The sequence below is a fragment of the Saccostrea cucullata genome, unplaced genomic scaffold (genome assembly GCF_032062105.1).
Source record: "Saccostrea cucullata isolate Sc308-1 unplaced genomic scaffold, CSIRO_AGI_Scuc_v1 ctg459, whole genome shotgun sequence".
Classification (NCBI taxonomy): domain Eukaryota; kingdom Metazoa; phylum Mollusca; class Bivalvia; order Ostreida; family Ostreidae; genus Saccostrea; species Saccostrea cuccullata.
This window is the reverse complement of record NW_026928692.1, coordinates 55105-67304: the sequence shown is the minus strand read 5'-3', so window position 1 is coordinate 67304 and position 12200 is coordinate 55105. Positions and strand designations below refer to the sequence as shown.

Genomic DNA, 12200 nt, shown 5'->3' with positions numbered 1-12200 from the left:
TCTGCTCAAATATGCTGCACCAGTAGGCTGAAGTATTCCTTAATGTGAGGCTGGGAGAGTGCCCATCAATTTGTGTTAGTGATTCCCTGTGTAATTGGTCTGTCTCTGGATTGTGCAGCAGAAAGCAGGGGAATTCGGGGAGGAGGAGGGGACGCGGTACTGAAGATTATAATCAGTTAACCATAATGAGAGTATGGTCTAATGTCGGGTTTGTCTCTGGGAAATTGTTCTTTATGGAGAAACTCAAATGAGGCCCAAGAATAAAAGTGTCACCAAGTCCACTCTCTGAATTAGGAGGACATGAAAATGATGTAAGATCTCAAGATAAAGAGACTTTAAAAATCTCTTTATTATGGCAATCAAAATTTGAAGTCAGTGAAATTAAAGTTTTAAATACATGTTTTTCTACAGAAAGGAAATGATTTAGACAATGATAGCATGTAGCTGAGCTTTGATGTGATATCAATGTTATGTTACCTATTGCTAAATCATTCTACAAGATAAACGCTCCCCATGTGGTATTCCTTTAAGACACACTCCCTCTGCAGGGGTCAGGGGTCATAAAAGTGTTGCCTTGATGTGATTGGTTGTTTTTGTTTATCACATCTTGAGGGACCTGCAGCTGAGAAATAATTGTTAATGGAGAAACATTCAGATACTGGGTAACAGTGCTATAAGAGTATTATATAATTTACACTGGAGGAAGTTTGTATTGATAGCGCATGGTTTGTTAAACATTGTACTTTCATCTAGAAAAAGTTTGCGAAAACATGATCTTGGAGTGTGAATGAGCAGGCTGATGTATTGGAATTAATGTTTTGTGTATTGGGAATTATTGACGGGTGAGTTCATTGCTCCTGCTTTTAAATTTATCATTGTCAGCAATGCATTGGAAAAAAGATTTAAACTTTTTTTTCCTTTCTTAAAATTAGTTTTAAACTCCTGATTGGAAATGCGATATTTAAAAGTTATTAATCACAATTTAAAAAAAAACCTATTCCATTGACATAATCATTTTGGCCCAAGATTTCCTGGGCTTTATGAAAAGAAGTTTTGTTTCTTGTGAACATTTTTTCAGCATCATATCGCCTGCATGTCAGCCAGGTTATCTGTTTTATGAAGTTCAGGAGGTTTAAAGTTAATCTGTAGAAGGAGAGAAAATCCAATTATTAAATCCAATAAAGTTCTCATAGTGTACCAATACATTATAGAGAGCCCTCCCTTCCAGAAAGGTCATCCACAGCCCGCCTTTATTTCAGCCATAGTAACTCTATTATTCAGGTCTTTTGGAGACAGTTTAAAAGATAATTGAATTTCTTTTCATGAAATGTCATATTTATTGCTCAGTCAATGGAGGCAAAACATTAACTTTGATGACTGCTGTAAAGTCTGACCTGGTGCTGTGGAAAACATGGGGTCCCCTCCTGGATCTTTTTATTGGTACCCAGTAGGGTTGTAAAACTGGTACCCAGTGGTCAGTCGGTTAATCAGCCTGATCCCTGCTTTATGGTCCTGTTGAGGATTGTTCAGAAGAAGGCTAATTGAATTCTAGGATTAAAATGCATATCAGAAAATAGAACAGGTGCCCAGTCAAGGGGGAAGTGTCCAGACATAAAAATGCAGGGATCACTTTGGGCTGCGCCTTTGCGCCATTGGCGCTCAATATTTGTAAATGGCGCACTAAAAAATTAGAAAGGGGTCAGTCTGGCGCATGTCTTACAGATATGGCGCTATAAGATGCAAAACTGTGGGTCAAAACTCTTATCTTGGTGCATTTTAGGACCGTTTTTAAGCTGACCGATTGTATTCATGACGTATCTGAGCATACTGTTACTTCGTTCAATCAGACTCTTTGTTGTCGCGTATGTTCTTTACACCAGCAGAGCATCTGGTTGATCAAGACTAAAATCGGAGTTGTACATGGAATATTTCCTTCGTTTAGATTACGCTACTAGAAATTTTTTACCGAATACTGAGTCAATTATATTTATTAAAATTATATGTAATGATTTAAATAATAAACATATGAAAGTAATACTCCAGTAAGTAATATGTCCTAATAATATTTCTTAAAACTTTGATTATTTATTTCGAAACAAAACAAGTACAAGTTACTCATTGTGTATCCAGACACTTGCCCGAAATGCCTCCAAAGCGAAGATCGGTATTGGGCCAACTGACCCTAAACAACGAAAGCTTTCGTTTGTTTTACAAATAAAACGACGGAAAATTTTTAATTCCCAGACTCGGCAGAGGTCTCTGATTAAGAAGAACAGTCAAAGACGTTGACTCCTGATGTCAACGGCAGCGATGGTCGTCATTTCCAGTCCAATTGGCTAACTTTGCATCCGTGGTTGGAATTTGATCTGATGGGACTAAAATGTTTTGCAAACAAATAAAAATTTTCTCATTTAAGTTTTTTGCGTATTTTACTCCGAGTTCTTTGCATACAAAACCAGTCCCTACCATTTGAACCAAATTTAATCTGCAACTGCCCCAGGTATATTCAGTAGAGAAATGTGCATGTAAGTTTGCATCCTTTATAGTTTAGCTCTTCAACAACCTTCGAGAACTAAATCGATAAAATCCAAGGGGCGAGGAATTAACTCTCCAATATGACATTTTTCAGTACTGAGATGAAATTTTAAAAAAAAATCTTTTATATTTATAATATTATTCATTTTATTTTAAAAAAGATTAAATTAGTTGTGTCAGAAATGGCATTTAAAAACCCTCAAAGACCCATCATACTTACTTGAAATTCATCACAAAATCAATTTTTCCCGGGGGCCTTCGCCCCCCTGGACCCCCTACCGGGGCGTTGCTACCGGGGCGTATGGCCCATGGATTTTAATGTTGATGGGCCATTGGCCCATCAACATTAAAATCCAGAGTGATCCCTGAAAATGTCATAAACTAGATTGACCCGAACCCTAAATCACTAAACTGGCCAGATACTGACCAAGCCAGAGTCTGCTGGAACCCCTAAATCACTCACTGACCAGACCAGGGGCTGCTGGAACCACTAAATCAATGTTAGTCTGGCTTTTATCAGGGAACTCTGAACAGAATTTGCTCTGATAGGAGACTGTTAAATAGTCATGAAATGATTTAATGGCAACAGTTGATTTTGGGTGCTGGTAAAGGCCGGGTTACACTATGCATCTTGACACATGCATCTAAACACATGCTTCAATTTTGCCTCATGCATCTTCTTATTTACACTGTGTGTCTTGATGCATGCATCTTTAGAATACTTTGTAAAGATGAAATTTATCTACTTAAAAAAATAACAATACCTTCAAATTTCATTTCCAGATTTATTTTATCTGAACAAATCATTCTTAATTTCCTTAATATGATAATTCTTGGAAGATATAATTCATATTTAATCCAAAAAAAAAACTCCTCTAATATTATAATAATCAGATAAGTTTTTCTAATTGTAGTTTCAATCGGTATTTTCTGTTTTTGTGTATCTTGGGAAGCTATTTTTGAAACTATATGAAAAAAATAAGGCTCATGATTCAATATCAACTCTGACCTTTCTTTTCATTGGTCAGTTCCATGCATCTTGAAGCATGGAATAGAACAAGTTCTATTCCATTGTTCAAGATGCAACACCCATTTAATTTGACACAAGGGGCTTTTACACTGTGAATCTTGACACATGCATCCAAGATGCATGTGTCAAGATGCATAGTGTAAACCGGCCTTAAAAGTTCAGTGTCCCTCTCCAATTCATACCAATCACCAGTCAAAAAGAAACAGTTGCACAGATAGGAGTATTTAGACAAATTAACCTGCTTTGACACAGATATAGATAAAAATGCAACATCAAAGAATACCAACCAAACACTCTCTTTGATGGGAGGTGAGGTATGTCACACCTCTTGTTTGTGTAATAGTCAAAATACCCCCAAACCAACCTGTCTGTGTAAATAATCATCTAAATAAATACAGACTTTCCAATTATCCACATCTGGGCAGTATTTTAGCATTGTTTTAAAACATTGGAGTAAGAAAGCCTGTGCTTAGACAATGATTGGTCAATATTCAAGAAAAAAAAATTATGAGTATTTTGAATGCTTAGGTAAGATTGAAGGTGTCCATAAAGACATCACAGAAAGAATTCCCATGATTAGATAGATTTAAACCTTAATGATCACTTTATGAGATAGTGACAGTATTATAGTTGTGAACCTAAAGCCCTGTTTACACGGTCTGACTTGTAAGATGTGATTTCAGATGTGATTTCACATCTGACTCCAGTGTTTCATTTACACAGTATGATTTGTCAGACATGAAGTTCATTAATATTTCCCTCCAAATTTTTTTTGTTTACATTTCACAATGGAGGATGATGATAGTTTAATAGCCATTTGTGTTTTAATAAATCTACTTCTTCTTGATATAGTTCTACTAATCTTTCAGTTTGTTCTGTAGTTAATTTCAGTTCTCTCTTCTGTCCAGCCAATAGAAAATGTCCTCTCAGGATTTCCCCCATATTTTAATTACAATGAATAAGATTAATTGATATTGAATTATCTTTGGAGAAGAAGTGCGGGAAAAATTCACATGTTAGTTCTTCTTTATATAGATCAACCTCTCTGACCTTGTCAATGATTGGTTAAAGCCATCTGACTTGCCAGACAGAATAGAGCATGTTTCTATTCCATCTGACTCCATCTGACTTCATATCTGTCTTATGATTTTCCTATTTACACGGTATGATTTGTAAGATGTGGCAAGTCACATCTTACAAATCAGATCGTGTAAATAGGGCTTAAGAGAAAAAATATTAATTTTGTAAAGAGGCTAATGAGTTGTAGTTAGAATAGTGAATGCCATCAACAGGGGTGATAAATGGCTGATCTAACAAGGTCTATTTTATCTTTTCACCCATCAATTCATGATAAAAATTCACTTAAAATGAAATAAAAAATTTTGCTCAGCACGTGCATACAATCTAGGAATGTTATGTGTATCACTTCTTATTTATCCTTACATAATTAATCACACTTACTGTTTATAGTTCAGTGCCAAAAACACGCATAGCAACTGGTTGTATATAAATTTTGTTTATTTCATTGGAACCAGAAAGTCAGACAGAAGAAATTAAGAATGTTCACAGGGATTGAGAAAGAATTCGAACTGACTCAGAATTTGAGAATCGTAAATTTTAGACAGGTGTGAAATTATCTCTCTGATGCTCAATGCAATGGCTAAGCTGCCAAGAATCAACAAAGGAAAGAACTTCTCTTTCAATAATTTGTATGGAAATTAATATGGTATGCACTTCAAACTTTTTGGATTTATGAACTAATTCCTAATTGCCCTCTTTAGCTTTATCAGTTCACCAACAAATTTCTCCACATGCAGATGTCTGTCTGTGGGAGTTTGGTTTGTATCAAGCCATCACCACAAGAAATCAGACAACTTGTTTTCTCTAGTTAGACTCTTGCTATGGCATTTTGTGCCAGTTTGAATTTTTAGAGTTTGCAGGAATTAGAGGATTGCGTGTTTTAATCCAGACGTAATCTAAAACTCCAAGGAAAATTTGAAAGCGCAGACAAAAACAATATGCATGATTGTGCAGATGGAGAGAGAAATAAAGATTAGGGTTTTTGATCTTGGTTAATTCCATTTTTATTTTTCCATGTATGACTTTTGTTACTAATTGAAATACAAAACGGAAATGAAATAGAACATTAAAAGGGTGTTCTCATTTAGTTAAATCTGCTTTGTAGTATTCCCACACAAAGCCCTAGTGGTCAATTTTCTTTGATGGAAATGAAACATATTGGTTGTACCGGATCATATTTTATAACTTCTGTCAAACATTATTTCAGATAAAATTACTCTCCTGGTAGGTGTATACATGTATTGACTTTCCTTTTGATAAAATTTCAGAAATTTTAACTAAATGGAGGTTTGATTTCAAAGAAAGAAATTGATGAAATGTTTAGATAAAATGCTACAGGAGTGATTAGATTTTTGAATACATGTGCTACATCATTGAAGTTGAGGGGGAGACTATTTGATTTGTCAAGGACTAGTTGTTTTACTGCCTGACAACTAACTGCCTGACTAACCAAGAAGTAACTGTAGCCCACATATACCATGGAGGGATAGATGAGGGGTGATAATGGGTGTATGATTACAGAGGTTGTATCCCAGAGGACAGACTGTAGGTATTGACAGGTCAGAATCAATAAGTAGTGGTCAAACTTCATATACCAGACTGAATATCAGTCATATAGCTCTCACCATGATAACTTGTAGACCAAAGGTCAGCCTTTCTCTGGGCTCTGTGGTCCTGCCAAAATGTTGACTGTTCATAGAAGATTGGTCAAATGGAAAGATATATACTGTCCATTTTCTGATTTAAACACCTTATATTTTTAAGTTAATATGAAGTGTTTGCTGAGCCAATTTATAGGGAGTGGGGGAGAATGATGGCTAATGTGACTTAGCTTTATACATGTTATTCAAAGTTATTCTTAATGACATTACCCTTTGCGTATCTAAAATTGTATGTGCAATCCTATTCCATTAATTAGTTGTTAAGATGTTAGGACCAGATAGCTAAATGACCCACAGATGTCAGGGAGACTTTCAAGTTTAAAAGTTTACTGATGAAAATGGATTGTGATTTGATGAAAAGTTTGTTTACACCAGCTGTAAATATTTATTGGAGTGTGAAGATAGTGAGTCTGATGGGGAACATTTTGGTGACATTTGGGTAAACAGTGCAAAAATTGATCGTTAAATCTGCGAATCTAGACCTTGAGAATCAATGGAAAATGATATTTAATGAAGACTGTATTGGTAAAAGTCTCATGTGACCAATATTTGATTGTATCAGGGGATCTCTGTGACGGTCCTATAAAGTGTGGACTCTTAATGGGGACCAGACTCTCAGAGTAGAACCAGCTCCAGGATCTGGCACTGTTAGGCACCATTTTGTAATGGTGGACGGGAAACTGAGTTGGTATGTTGTCTGTATGGTTGTAATAATTCTGGATGTAATTTCTACAGTCTCTCTTTATATTGTTTATGTGAGTTCAGCATGCTTTCTCCCCATGTCACCTGGCCAGCATCCAATTTGTCAGTAATAAAAAAATAGCTCATTTTTCTTTAAACCCTGAAATGTGTACAGAGACCTGGTTTTCTGCTGACATATCTTACTCCATAACTCACAACAAATGGTGGTGTATAATTTTGAGTTTCTGTTTAAAGGGTCATAAATTGGAAACATAAGAAGTCTGAAGATTGAGAGGTAGATCTTGTTACATAAACCCCTCGATTAGACAATAGCTTTCTTGTTCAACAAGAGCAATAAGCATCCAACCCTAAAAACTCCTCTTTCAAGTGTTTCGTGAAATGTTTGTGGGAAGAAACTTCATATTTTGTTCATCCATGGTGTTGTTTTTCTAATTCTTGATGAAGAGAGGAACAAATTAAAGTATTACATGGATGTTTTATAGTGATTCTATTTTGGAAACTTTCTTTTAAGCGATCTGAACGTTAATTCTAAGGATTACTGCAATAAGAAGGTAATGTGTGTGAATCAGAGGATTTCCCACACTTGGTTCTCATGATGGAGGAGCATTTTGTTGTATTTATAAATTCATTCTTTAATAACTTTGAATTAATTTAAAATTCATCATGAAGTTTGATAAAAATCCTAGTGAATAAATTTCATAGTAAACATGTAGTTTAGATATGTGATGAAAGAAAGCCTTTCCTGCAGGATTATACACTTTGTATTTAGGCATTCAGAACCCACATTGATTTGTGCATTGTGCTGCAAGCCAGAGTAAATTCTTACAATAGATCTTACTTCTATCTGCCTGTTCTCCACAGTGTACCTTGGTTCTGTAGTAGATAGCTTAATTTAAAACTTGTGTGCTAATTTCCATGTGTCAAACTTTGACTTTTAGAGACGTGTTATCTTCCTCTAAATGCACAGTAGAGGTCTTGCATGAAAAGCTTTATCTAACAGTGAGAATTTCAAATGATATCTTGATGTCTTAAAAAACTGTGATTGGAGATTCTTTAAGGAGCAGGGAAATCCATTCTCGAGTATTGTTATACAAGCTGAAGTGAGAGTTTCCTTTGAGAGTTTCTCAGGAACTGGAAAGGAAATTTTAGCAGTGAGGAACCAGGAAATGATACACAATATCAGTGATTAGTGGAGTTAGACCAGCAGGGCTCCCCCAGTAAAGTGAAGGTCTCCTCTGTGTTAAACAGCTGGGTCTCATGTCATACTAGCTAAGATTGTCTGAAATCAGGCTAACTAATGTCTAAATCATATGGTAAGTATAGAGGGCAGGCCAAGGCTTTGTTCACATCTAACAAGAGGCACTGATCACATATAATGCTTGGGGCAGAGTGACTTACATGTGCAGACTCGATTTTGTTGTGGTACAAGTGTTTCTTCCACTTGATGCTGAGGAAATCGTGGAAGACGAAAACAAATAAATTTCCAGGATTTCCTGCAGCTTTATGTGTGTAATATTGACCTAAGATGTATTGATAACAGTTAATAGGCAAAACATGGAAGAATTTCTGAGATCATAAATCCCCAGAAATTGTCAGATCTAACAGGCTTAGGGTTTCTGATTGGAACAATGCTAGGAAATATTGTGAGCTGTTCTAGCATGAAATCAGGTTTGATATACGAGACAGGGACTTTTCAGGAAAAATTTGACTTTGGCAAAATTCTGGAGGTGTTTGACTTTCCAGGCCTGTACCTCTGTCATCAGTTGTAATATCCCAGCATAAAAAAAAGCAGCATTAGGAAGTGGAAATGGCAGACCTGGAGGGGAATGGTTACTGATGATGGAGGAATCACTCCCCATTATCACCCAAAGCCTCCAGAATACATGCACTCGGAGCATGTCAGCTTTTTTATTCAAATGTACTTAAGAATTACAGCAGAGACTGGAGTTCTTATCATGTAACATTTACCAAGTTAATGTCACCTAGAAATAATGGTTATACACAGCATATCTAGCTTGCTGCTGAGTTTATTATGTTTCATTAAGTATATCCCTGGTAAATGCATTATTTCTGCATCAGTTAGCCCAAGAAAAGCATGATAGTTAATTTACTTAACACTTTTCAAATATACATTGGTATTCTGTTTGTAGTGAATTCACTGATCATTTGCTGTGGGGACTTGAGATATGTCTTGAATGCTAAGGTTCCATTGAGCTGAATGTACTTCTAAGGCTTATAGGAAATGCTGGTAAATGGAGCCCCTTCTATAACAAATGATTGCTCAATTTTCCAGCAGCTAAAGTGTGGCACACATTGATTTTAGAGCTCATTAAGCTGGGATATAGGTACAATATAGTAGCTCTATTGATAGGTGGTCTCCAAGCAGGGGGAAGAGAAAATCTCCGATCAGACGGCATTTGTAGATACTTATAATGCAGAGGTCTGGAATCCAGGGCTCTTTTATGTTCTTTTTGTTGCAAGATGTGGTATCTTTATGTTGTTAAAATGCTTCATTATCTGCGCAATACTTTGTGAATTTTTTTTTATGGCACTGAATTAAAGATTGCTAAAGCAGTATAGAATTTTCAAATAGATGCATTAGATTTATCTGTGTGTTTTCACAGTTTGTAGTCAGACTCAATTATCGTGATGTTCACAAAAGCTTCAGAATTGATTATGAAATCTTTTCATCTCGTTTGAAAAATAACAAATAAAATGGTTTGAGCTATTCCTTTTCATAAATAAGCAGTGGTAATCATGGATAATGAGAAATTCAGGTTTCACGTCAGTACTCATTAACCTTGAATCAGAAGAGTTAAGCAAACCATTGGAAGTTCATTATGGTGAAGGCTATCTTTGATGGGTATTTCTTAATTTTGCTTCTGTAAACATATTTCATACATCTCGAGATCATGTTAAATACAATCCCCCCACATCTGTAACCAGTCAGGGCTGTCCTTGTTCCTGTCATGTAATATCTTTGTCATCTCCGAGGTCTGTCGTGTTGTGATGACTATCGGGGAACAGACAGGGGAGGATAACTCCTCCAGACAAGGCCCTGATCTGTGTCGTGACTGATCTCTGAGATAATTCTGGCCATTGCACTGCTTTCTGCAGAAGTGGAGTTTGTATAACATATGTTGTGTGTTTATTCAATCTCCCTGAGAAAATTTCCCTCAATGAAGAAGGATACCCCCAGAGAAAAACAGAAAATGTCCAGGGAGGTTAGATGTGAAATTGACAGTCAAGTGTAATAAACAGATCTGCAGGCAGTATAAACTGATGATCCATGATATTAAAATATCATTGAAAAAATCTTTATACCCAACAATCACAAAATACGGCTATTCATTTGAAAAAAAATTATAATGTAGACTCAAAATTTTGTAAATGAATAAAATTATAACGTAGACTCAAAATTTTGTAAACTTTAAAAATCTCCTAGTACAGATTACCTCAGTTTGGTATAGGTTCTTATGTTATAGAAATCAAACTTGTTCAGAAAAAAGCCAAGTAATTATTTGTAGAACAAACTAAACCTTTCTTCAACTGGAAAATCATTTTTCTAGAATGAAAGTCTTGGCTTGACATCATTGACATGTTCTGAGAAGCGTTTGCTAAACCACTGGAATTGAAATAAAGTAGAATCCTGATAGATAAGTAAATGGATTGCTCTCTCATTGATTTTTTTCTTGCCTTGGAGCAGTGAGATTACTTCTGAAGAAATGATGTACTTCATGATAGAAATGAGACAGAGCTCTGACAAGCATAGCAGACAAAAACAGGCAAAGTGATGGAGCAACAGAAAATGTAAATACTGTTTCCCTGTTACAGCCCACAAACAGCATTTGCACATTTTCTCTGGCAAACCTCTAAACCCAGTGATGGACAGTGATGAAAATAAAAGTTGATTGAATCCCAGTTTTGCAGGGTATTGTTCTGGCATCTCTAAAATTATTATCCTCCAGAGGTAATTGGAACAGAACAGGAAAATGATTGACTGGTCCATGTCAAATACAGGGTCCTATGGGATGTCTGATGTTACCAAACCTGAATTCATTGTACACCACTGAACGTCCACTTCCACGTGATGAGATGTCCCAGGGGTTTGGATTGGTCAATAATTTGTCACTTTGAGTTAGCAAGTAGCTTGTAAACCATGTAGCATAAATGAATCATAAACTACTGGAAAAAAGAGTTTTTCCTTGATCTGGTTGAAACTGAAACAGCCAATATCTTATGTTTGAGAAAGTTATGACACATAGGGAGATAAATGGCCACAGAGCATGTGTATTTATAAACATTCTCTTGTATGTTTTCATCATTAAATTATGTCTAGCCATTTATCACTGGCTTGTTGTCATAACATCTATAATTCCAATATTTCTCCAGTTTAGCAGACTTTTAGCATCACTCAATTCCTCTGCTGGACAAATGGCTACAGGGCAATTTGATTTCCTCTGCTCTTCCAAACAAACACAACCTTTAAAGTCAGGTTCATTTAATGACCAAAGATAGAACCCATATGGACCAGCCAAGATCAGAGACCACGGAAACCAGTGATGGATGAAGCCTCCGCTAAATTTATAAACAAGAAAGTGTTTTCCTGTAAATACTAGTTATAATGCAGACCTGCATTAATAATAGACTGGCAGTTGGTCAGTTTGAGCATTGTGGGGTAAGACAGTACCACACACACTGTGTGGGCTGAAGTCGTTTGATGAGGGGAGTTCATTAGAGGAGTGTGTCACTATAATTAATTACGAGGCTGACACTAATTCAGGGCAGAGGTACAGTCCAATACCATGCTTGTTAAAGATCATTCAGCATGTGAGCATGGTCTATGATTTAGTGGGATTCTACAATCAAGGAAAATAAGTCTCTTTGTTAGTGATGTTATATTGCTAGTCCAGGTTGGTTCATCTTTTCTTGTTTTGCTGCTTATATTATCTGAAATTTAGAGATGATGAAAACAATATTGGAAATTTTTCTTTGGAAGATTTTGCCTTTAATTTCAAACAAAAGCCAGTTTTATAGATGAAGTATTATAATAAATTTCAAAGCGAGATAGAGGTGAAAGGGGGGAGGTACCTTTGCAGTGCTCTGAAGTAGATTATGGTTGTAATGTTAGACTACTAGGAATGCTATGAATTATAGAAGTTATAGAACAGATGAAAAGACAAAATTGGAAG

General features: G+C 35.9%; 1 protein-coding gene across 1 annotated transcript in view; it reads left to right on the top strand.

Moving 5' to 3' along the window:
• Positions 1–629: 629 nt before the first annotated feature.
• Positions 630–12200, top strand: part of LOC134278459 (teneurin-2-like) — a 50747-nt gene continuing 39176 nt past the window's right edge. The window contains exon 1 of the mRNA XM_062760776.1: positions 630–842. The gene's annotated coding sequence lies outside the window, so the exon portion shown is untranslated. The remainder of the gene's footprint in view (positions 843–12200) is intronic.